We start from the raw sequence: 10,000 nt of genomic DNA on the forward strand, positions 1-10,000 counted from the left end.
ATTTTTGTTGCCCTTGGCCAGTGTCCTTCCTACATAAAAAAAAAAAAAAAAATAGTAGTAGTAGTAGCAGTAGTAGTAGTAGTAGTAGTAGTAGTAGTAATGCTATTTTTCATATATTTAGTAATTTTTTTTTTTCATATTATTATTTATATTTATATTTTTTGTTTTGTTTTGACATTCATACGAATGCTATAAAGGTGAAGCATAGAAATTTATTTGATTGATTAATTAATTTATATATCTATTTATTTTGATTTTTTAAATTAATTAATTTATTTATTTTTATTATTATTATTTTTTTTTTTTATGTCTCTATGATAAGCAAAGCATTATAGAATTTATGAAAGCACATATCCTCTAGAGTCTTGCCCTACAAAAGATTCTGTAAAGTAAAAAATAAAGGGAATAAGTGTCAGTGACGTTTGATGAATAGAGGAAGGCGTGGCAGAAATTACCATAAAACGTATATAAATGAAAATTTATCTTCCTCGTATTTTCCAACTTGCGTTTGCTTCTTGAAAATTTAACTGGGTGGGTCATATAGCAGACATATTGTTCTTTCCTCCATTGTAGTTTGTTTCCAGCAAGCCCCCTAAATAAAGTTTCTGTTTTTTTTTTTTTTTTTTTTTTTTAAAGAAATGAGGAATTACATTCTAACGCTGATCACTGAGCGGAGCGTAGACGAGCTGCTATCCTCAAGGACGTTACCTCTCTCTCTCTCTCTCTCTCTCTCTAAATAAGACTTTAAATAAAAAGAATATATATATATATATATATATATATATATATATATATATATATATATATATATATATATATATATATATATATATATATATATATATATATATATATATTAAAAGACAATGAATATCCTCTGGGGAAGGGGTGACAATCCTTATTTAACCCTTAATTTCAGTTGAATTTTGACAAGTCTACGTTAAAATGTTTCCATTTTTCTGCAGTGATAAAGAAACGTAGAGGGGTAGCTAATATATTTAATTGTTAATTGTATCTTTTTTTCTTTCTTTTTTTCATTTATTCTTTTATTAATTTTTCTTTTCATTGCTTAATTATGCATTATGCCGACACTGCAGGTTACAATTGCAGATATTGCAAGTATTTTTGACACAATACAAGTACATCCAGCTAAACTATTGCTACAGTATAGAGAGAGTATTTCGATTACATACCTTATTCTTCATCTTCTTTTCTTCTTTTTTTTTTTTTATAAATATAATAATAAATAAATAAGTAAATAGGTATTGTCAAATGAAATCGTCGAGATTACGCAGGGGTTTCGGGCAATACTTGGATGGGTGACTACACAAGCCTCATCTGTCTGAAAAAAAAAAAAAAAATAAAAAAAATAAGAATAAGAATAGGGAGAATGAACGAAAATTTTAAGTAATAAAGATAACAGTAAGAATTATTATAACAAGAATAAGAAAAATTACAATAAAGGAATATAAAAAAAAAGAAAGAAAGCATCCCATGTCTTTCTTCCTAATTGTCATAGAAGGGTGAATTCTTTTGTATATTTTCCAACATTTCCAATACAACGATATGAATGGGGGAAGAAAGAATAAGAATAATAGAAAGAAGGCCTCCCAACACCTAGTTCTCCGGTCTTGGCCAATTAGCTAACGGCGGGATCAGCGCAGTTAAGCAGGGGGTCCGGGAAGAACTTGGATGGGTGACCACAAAAGCCTCATCTCTCTGAGAATAGAAAAAAATAGCAATAAGAATGAGGAGAATGAACGAAAAACGAAAATAATAAAATAACAATAACAACTATAATAAAAAAAAGAAGATTAAGAATAAAAAGAACAAAAATAAGGGAAAAAAGTAATAATATATCTCTCTTGCTAATTGTCGTAGAATTATGAATGAAGGGTTAATTTTAGTGCATATTTTCCAACATTTTCAGCACAACAATGCAACAACAATACAGGAAAGAATAAGAATAAGAGAAATAAGCCCTCCCAACACCTTGTTCTCCGCTCTTGACCAATCAGCTGACGGCGGGATCAGCAAGGTTAAGCAGGGGGTCCGGGCAGAACTTGGATGGGTGACCGCACAAGCCTCATCTCTCTAAAAGTAGGATAAATAAGAATAAGATAAGGAAGAATAATAAAAAAAATGAAAATAATAAAGATAACAATATTAATTATGACAAGAATAAGAAAAAAATAGAATAAAAAGAATGAAAAAAATAAGAATATCACAACTTTCTTGCTAATTGTCTTAGAATTTTAAATGACATGTCAGTTCTGCTGTATATTTTCCAAGATTTGTTATGAATGAGGGAAGAAAGAATAAGAATAAGAATAAGAATAAGAACAAAATGAATTAGACTAACAATAATGATCACATCTTTCATGCGGTGACTGCTTGGGCGATGAGCCTCACTGGACGTTTCTGACCAATCACAAGGCAGGGTTGGAGTCGTCGGGCCCACCCGATTCATATATAAAGGGATTTTGTGGGAAGCGCGGGCAGACCGTTCGGACGCTGAGTGAAAGTGCTGGACAGCAGCTCTCGCCGCCTCGTACTTACTCGCCACCGAGTCAAGGAGCTAGGTGATCATAGACGGAAGAACACCAGCTGCCTTCCCAGGTCCCACTGTGTACCGGAGCTCTCCCTGTCCGGTTGAGAGCTCGCCCTGTGGTTCCTCGCCATCCTCCCTTTTCCCTTCCTTGCTCCCAGCTTCGTTCTTTGCCAGACTGCAGTGAGCGGACCCAGAACGTTCCCGAGAGTGACCCTCGGTAACTAGGTGGATCTGTTGGCTCTGGCTTAGAAGGCTGCTGGGTAAGCCTCCCTCTTTACCTCCAACTTGATATTTCCTTTCCCCTCCTTCAGAGGAAATCTCTGCTAGGGCTAGGTCGTGGGGCAGGGCCATTACGACAGCTTTTAGGAGCTGGGTGACTAAACTGCCCCACATAGGCAGGCTCCTTCTCTTTCTTTTTTTTCTATCCATTTATTAGCTGTGGGTTTTTGTCGGGCCTCGGCCCCCTTATAGGAATTATTGTTTTTATCATGTGAAAAATGGCGAGAGTAAAAATAAAAACAACAAACAGCCAAGATCCACGAAGAAAGAACACTCTCCTAACAATACTCAGCAACAATGATGTCTTCCCTACCAACATAATTCCAGTCCAAGATGGATTCATCATCGTCTCGTCAGATGAAGAGCAAGAAAAGATATTCAAGGACAAGATTAAGGAAGAATTTTCCCAAGAAGACATGAATCCAGTAATACCACCAGAACTGAAAGCAAAGAAAACAGTCATAGCCTTTAATGTTAATGCACACATCTACAACAACTCTGAAGACGACATATTAAATGAATTGTATACTCAAAATTCATTCCTGGAAGGCAATATTGATAATGTTTTCAAGTTCCCTAACTCTAAAACAATTAAAATAACATTCTCTCAGGCAATCTATGCCTCTAAAGCTACAGAACATGGACTAAAGCTTTTTTCCATGAAAATTCCACATTACCAAATCCAGCAAGATAAATTTTATCACATCCAAACATGCTTCAGATGCTACATGATAGAATCTCACACCACAAAAGACTGTACAAAGCATAAAGAATATAAAATATGTTCCGAGTGTGCCGAGGAAGGGCACACGTGGAAATCATGCAACAAAGAGAGCAAAAAATGCATCAATTGTGGAGAAAACCACAGGACACTATCTATGAGATGCAAAATAAGAAAAGATGTAATAAAGATGAAGAGAGAGGAAGAAAAGGAGACAGCATCATACTCCCAGATAACAAAGACAAACAACATCCCCACAATGAATAACAGCACATCAACACAAATCAGCAGAGAAGACCATTTCAAAATATACTCTTGCATGATACACGCTCATCTAATGAATGTAATAGAACCAGGAAGCTATGAGAAAGAACTTAATGCCACTCTAAAGGAAAATAAACTTCCTCAAATAAAAATACCCAAGACACCTAATTCCTCAAAACTCCTCTCACTTCTAGCCGACACAGAAAAACTATCCTTAATGGAAACTGAAGACCTACTAACAGACACACAAACAGATCAACAACAAAATGTAACAACACTAGACACACACACCCAACAAGTTTCTACCAAACAAAAAACACAAACAAACACAAAGAAACAACTTGACAGCGATGAAATAGAACTTAAAATAATAACAAGAGAGAGCCAGGGATGGCCTAAAAACATCACAATGGGTCATCTGATAAAAGGAATAGAGGATGGAACATATAAATACACCTACAATGAACCAACCATGAAATCTCACGAAGTGATAGGACTAATCAAAAAAGGTGATATAGTGTTGAAAGACTGCTTCACTATACTGGAAGACAGTGTATTCAGGAAAATAAGAACAGGACAGTGCAATGAAAGGTCTCCAGTTGCTAGGCAAACACAAAAACTAAAAACAAAAAACACACAGTAACACACAAAAACACTCACACACACACCAACAAAGTCACACAAACAACATGGCTCTAAGAAACATTAAGATAATACAACACAACGTACTACACTGGAACAACAGACGAATATCACTCTCCAACACATACAGAATAATAGACCCAGAAATAATACTCATAAACAGCCACGGCATACAAGAAAACACACCAATGAAAATTCCTGGATACAGAGTACACACGAAAAATACCCTCAATAATGCGTCAGATGGCACAGCTATAGCAATAAAAAAGAACATACAATATAAACTACTTGATGATTTCCTATCAGATCTACTTGCAGTAGAAATAAGTACCACCACAGGAAAAATAATAATTTCAACTTTATATCAACCACCATCAAGAACATATATACCCATACCTGACTTCACTAAATTGTTTAGACGTACCTGTCCAGTATACATGCTGGCTGACTTAAATGCAAATCACCCCAACTTAGGATACACTCACAGCAACAACAAAGGCAGACAAATCAACACTTTAATACAAAACAGACTAATACAACATGTCGGACCAGATTTTCCTACTTATTATACACACAGAAGAGGCACAACACCAGACATTATACTTACAAACCACCGCACATACCACAACACACATGCAGTAGAAGGACCCCTCACCACAAGCGATCACATTCCAATAATTTACACAATAGCCACAGCCCCTATACTCATTCCAGCTCCACCAAGACCCAACTACAATAAAGCAAATTGGGAAACATTTAAAAGACATGTCACCAACACACTACACACAAACACACTACACGAAGAAACACTTGAAACAATAGACACTGCCACTGAAAACTGGCACCAGGCAATAGAGCAAGCTATGCAACAAGCCATACCCACTACACGTTACAAATGTCTACCATCACCCAAACACACAGACACAACAAAACTACTTAAGACACTTTTTACAGAACTACAGACTTACTCACGTGCACACGGTTGGTCCTATCAGAATTACAGATACTACAAACAACTACAAACACTACCACACGAAGCTTTAATACAGGAAAATAGAGAACACTGGTACAGACTAATAAATGAAGTTTCGAGCACTTATAGAGATCCTACAACATTCTGGAAGAAAATTAAACTACTGACAGGCAACAGAGAGAACGAACCCCACTACATTAGGAACAAACATAACAACAAAGTATACACCGACAGAGAAAAAGAGGAAGTACACAGAGAGTACTGGCAAGAAATCTTTAGTGGAGAGGAGGATGGAGAGGAAGATCACATGGAAAATGAGATTGTCTTACATAACATCAGAAATAACACCCACAGAACAATTCCCTACAATAACTCTGACATTACCAGACTCAACACACAACACACTGACACGACAATAACTACAGAAGAATTAAAAAACATCATAAAGCAGCTAAAAAGAACTAGCCCGGGACGAAGTGGAATTAATAAAACAATCTTAACACACCTACCAGACACAGCAATAATTAGACTAACAGAAATATTCAACAGCACTATCTCAGCAGGCTATTTTCCCGACAAGTGGAAAAACGGAATCATCAGACTAATCCCTAAACAAAATAAATCCCCTCAACAGGCTCAAAATTACAGACCAATAACGCTATTAGAAGTACCAGGCAAAATCCTTGAGCGAGTGATAAATTCAAGGCTAAAAACACACTTAGAAATTAATAACTTATATAACACTTACCAGTTCGGTTTTCGTAGTAATAGAGGCACCACACAAGCACTAGCAGTCATCACAGAACAAATAGCACACAATAAATCAGATAAAGGCCAGTGCCAAGTCATACTAAGAGACATATCTAAAGCTTTTGATCAAGTCTGGCACCTCGGTCTTAAGCATAAAATCCTACAACTACAACTCCCTATTACAATAGAAAAATTTTTATGCGACTTTTTATCTGATCGCACAGCATCCATTAAAGTTAATCATTACATTGGTCCTACATTTAATTTAAACTGCGGTGTACCACAAGGGAGTGTTCTGTCACCAACACTCTTCACAATTTACACCAATGATATTCAACAACCTATACAAACCCTTAACATCAGTTTTGCAGACGACATAACACAAATAATTGGCTACCCAGGAAGGTCCAAGAACATGCTCAATATAAAAACAGAGAGAGCAATAACAGCAATTAATAACTACGAAAGGAACTGGAAAATAAAAACCAATGTTAATAAATTCACCCCTCTGCACCTTGGAGCAAAACTTACCTTTCCACTCATCATTAACGAAGAAGAAATAGAATTTAAAAGTACCGGCAAATGCCTTGGTCTAACCATAACTACAGGTGGCTACTACAAACATATACAGGAGCGTAAAAATATAGCAATAGCGTCACTACAAAAACTCTACAAGTTACATAACATGCCAGAGAAAATAAAAATACACTTAGTAAAAGCACTAATACTACCAATACTTGATTACCCTCCAATCCCTATGCACACAATGAGCAATAACCAAATTAGCAAACTTCAAAAAGTTCAAAACAAAGCACTTAGATTTGCAACAAATCAGAAACACCCTTACACCATGACAACAGAACAAGTACACATACACACCAAAACTGCACCTCTCAATATACGTCTACACTACAGAGCAAAGACAATTTGGGAAAAAATTGATGAGTTGGGCCTGCCTAACTATCAAAGCCTAAAAGACAACTCAGATCAAATAGTAAAATACCACCGTGATTTCCCTAGCAGCCTACAGGCATGCAAAACAATACCCAACCCAATATATTAACAAACCGAAAATAAAGGAAACATACTCACCTTAAAACACTTACCTTTACTCACTGTATTCCTGAAGATGGCCAAACACAAAAACTCAGCACACACGGGGCATCTGGAAAGGAAAGAATATTATGTAACTCCAACACTCTAAACAGCACACACACACACACATGCTTCACATGGGACTCGTAGCTGGCCTCCTCTCTCCCCACTCCGCGCCCTGAGTCGGCGGTGAGGCGGTATGCCAAGCCGGTGTTCACCACACCGTAGTGCACAGCCGAGGGGTACTGGCCACTGGTAGGGCTTGCTGGCCCCCAGCAAGCGGTAGATGGGGAGGGGGTTGCACCTCATCCTGAGTCGCTGACACCCGGGGACCTACCTATAGGGGGTAAGAGTTGTGTGGTGTCGGCGAGGGAGTAGTGGTAGAGTCTCTCTCGACTCGCCTGCGGTGTAACAGGGAGAACAATCGCGGCCCGTGCCATCACATGAAGTCAGCACACAGAACACAAACATTCTCACAAACACATAATACACAGTATAACATCAATAAGTAAAATAGCAAGGTGGACAGCCCACCATCTTTAATCTTATACTTCTTTCATTATTTCTCACTATCCTCTTATACTCATATTATTCTTCCTTCACCCATCTTTTCTATAAATATAGATAGATAGATAGCGCGGGCAGACTCAGCTGAGTGTTCGTTGTGAGTTGTTGTTACCACAACTATGGCACGTACCAAGCAAACGGCTCGCAAGTCCACTGGTGGCAAGGCGCCCCGCAAGCAGCTTGCTACAAAGGCAGCTCGCAAGTCTGCTCCAGCCACTGGAGGTGTCAAGAAACCCCACCGTTACAGGCCTGGAACCGTTGCTCTCCGTGAGATCCGCCGTTATCAGAAGAGCACTGAGCTGCTTATCAGGAAACTGCCTTTCCAGCGCCTGGTGCGTGAAATTGCTCAGGATTTCAAGACTGACCTCCGCTTCCAGTCCTCTGCTGTCATGGCTCTCCAGGAAGCTTCCGAGGCTTACCTCGTGGGTCTGTTTGAGGATACCAACCTGTGCGCCATCCATGCCAAGCGCGTGACTATCATGCCAAAGGACATCCAACTGGCTCGTCGCATCCGTGGCGAGCGTGCCTAAGAAGTCATCCACGAATGATCTTCATAACAGCAATATCTAGGCCCTTTTTAGGGCCAAACATCTCTTTCATTAAAGAATTTTCATAGACAATCTGTTTGGTTTTGTGGAAGAAAATATTTATTTTCCATCTTTCAGTATCAGGTATCGACTTTCAACTCAATATCCTTCCCCCCTTTTTTTTTTTTTATATTATTATTATTATTCCCTCTTCCATGGCCATATCTCTTTCACTTGGGAGAATTTTTATCTTTCTTTATCTCTATTTTTTTTTTTATCTTTTCTTTATCTCCACAGAATAATAATCACGATAATAATAAGCATAATAATAATAATAATAATAATAATAATAATAATAATAATAATAATGATACAATAATTATTATAATAATAATCATAATAAAACAACAATATTAATATTATTAATAATGATAATAATAATAATAATAATAATAATAATAATAATAATAATAATAAAAATAATAATAATAATATTAATAATAATAACAATAATTATAATAATAATGCATTTGTCTATATCGTATCTTTTTTCCTTTTCAAGTGTGGCTCCAATGGAGCCGGGTATTATTTTATACTGGCAGCAGTATACTGGCCGCCTGTTTACTTGGAGGAGGTATACTTGGTAACAGCCTTGGTGCCTTCAGAAACAGCGTGTTTTGCCAGTTCACCAGGCAGAAGAAGACGGACAGCGGTCTGGATTTCCCGGCTGGTGATGGTGGAGCGCTTGTTATAGTGTGCCAGGCGGGATGCCTCGGCAGCGATGCGCTCGAAAATGTCATTCACGAACGAGTTCATGATTGACATGGCCTTGGAGGACACGCCAGTGTCTGGGTGGACTTGCTTGAGCACCTTGTAGATGTAGATGGAGTAGCTCTCCTTCCTCCTGCGCTTCTTCTTCTTGTCGCCCTTGGCAATGGCCTTCTGTGCCTTGCCAGCTTTCTTGGCAGCCTTTCCTGATGCTTTGGGAGGCATAGTGTCGCCGTACTGCTGTGAGAACGAGTGTGCGTTTTCTCAGTTGAAAAGTGGTATATATATTAGCGTGCCTACTCAGGATCAGGAGTCGCCACCTCAGCGAGCGTCCTGATTGGTCCAGACGCGCTCTGGGCCGATCTGATCTCGCGTATATATAGCCGTTTTTCCCAAAATTCACTACTTGCTCGCAGAGCTACCGACGAGGTTAGAGTACTCGCGCTCCTCATTTATCACCAACAACAACAACTACTACTACTACTACTACTACCACAACATCCATTATCATGTCTGGACGCGGCAAGGGAGGAAAGGTGAAGGGAAAGTCAAAGTCCCGTTCCAGTCGTGCTGGACTCCAGTTCCCGGTCGGCAGGATTCATCGCCTTCTAAGGAAAGGCAACTACGCCGAGCGCGTGGGTGCTGGTGCCCCCGTGTACCTTGCGGCAGTTATGGAGTACCTGGCTGCTGAAGTCCTTGAGCTTGCCGGCAATGCCGCCCGTGACAACAAGAAGACTCGCATCATCCCACGTCACCTGCAGCTGGCCATCCGCAACGACGAGGAACTTAACAAGCTCCTCTCCGGAGTCACCATTGCACAGGGTGGCGTGCTGCCCAACATTCAGGCCGTGCTCCTTCCCAAG

This window comes from Scylla paramamosain, unplaced genomic scaffold (genome assembly GCF_035594125.1).
Source record: "Scylla paramamosain isolate STU-SP2022 unplaced genomic scaffold, ASM3559412v1 Contig170, whole genome shotgun sequence".
Classification (NCBI taxonomy): Eukaryota; Metazoa; Arthropoda; class Malacostraca; order Decapoda; family Portunidae; genus Scylla; species Scylla paramamosain.